Source organism: Gavialis gangeticus, unplaced genomic scaffold (assembly GCF_001723915.1).
Source record: "Gavialis gangeticus isolate Ggan-Ray unplaced genomic scaffold, GavGan_comp1, whole genome shotgun sequence".
In the NCBI taxonomy this organism is placed as follows: domain Eukaryota; kingdom Metazoa; phylum Chordata; order Crocodylia; family Gavialidae; genus Gavialis; species Gavialis gangeticus.
In genome coordinates, this window is record NW_017728998.1 from 27,997,595 (window position 1) to 27,998,642 (window position 1,048).

Genomic DNA, 1,048 nt, shown 5'->3' on the forward strand with positions numbered 1-1,048 from the left:
GCCTGGCCCTCACCCCTTGGGGACAAGCCTGTCAAGGGCTGCTTCCCCTCTCCCCCTCCAGGTACACCTCGGCTGGGGTCCTTGTAGGCCAGGGTGGGGAGTTAAACACCTCCCCAATCTTACTTAGCAGCTGGGGTGGGGGGTGCTGGTCAGGCCCCCCAGCTGAGCTTCACTCCAACCTTGTGGCTGTTGCAGAAAGGAAGGGAGTGCCCTCCTGCTTCTAGCCTGAGCCACTGCAGGCATATGCCTGTATTTCTGGAATCAACAGTGAATGTCTGTTCACTTGCAAATTGGTTCAAGCTATGCAGGTTAGACTAACTTGCAAAGATTGAATCAATTCAGGCTCCGGCTTTTTGAATTTCTGTCCCTAGCCTTGTTGCTTATTACATGGCCTTCTCTTATTAGTATAAGTCACAACAGAGACAGGCCACCTTTATACTAAGGCAGAGGTTTTTAACCTGTTTGCATTTGTGGACCCCTAGAAATTTGAATGTAAATGTGAACTCCTTTGGAAATTTTGAATGAAGATGTGGACCACTTTGAATTGTAAGTGTGGGTATGCAGATACTTTTGATTGATCACAGTCGTCTTTCATTGACCTCTTAGGACATAGTTGAAGTTGAAAATCACTGTACTAAAGCATTAAAAAAACACACGTTTCCCTAGTATGAATGCTACTAGAGAAGTGGAAGGGTCTGGGAAGCTTAAGGGGATGGCAGTGAAATGGAAACAGTGGGAGATGCACAAGAAAGGGTGAACTCTGAAAATAAGCATTTACTGATGCAGTTTGTCCTTGTTTGGGTTCAGGTATGCCTCTCATCCCTAGAACCTCTCTCCCTCTAGACCTAGCATATAGGTTGCAATTTGCTGTGACAATCTTTGTGAGTGTTACTTTAGTTTAGCACCTGCATTTCTGTTCTATCTCAGAGCTAATAACAACATTAAACAGTGACCACCCAGCTTTCCCAAAGTATCACTTTTTTTTAGAATAAAAGCATTAACAAATCAAAATCTGAATGAAAATTCCCGTGTTCTCTGGACCCCCGAT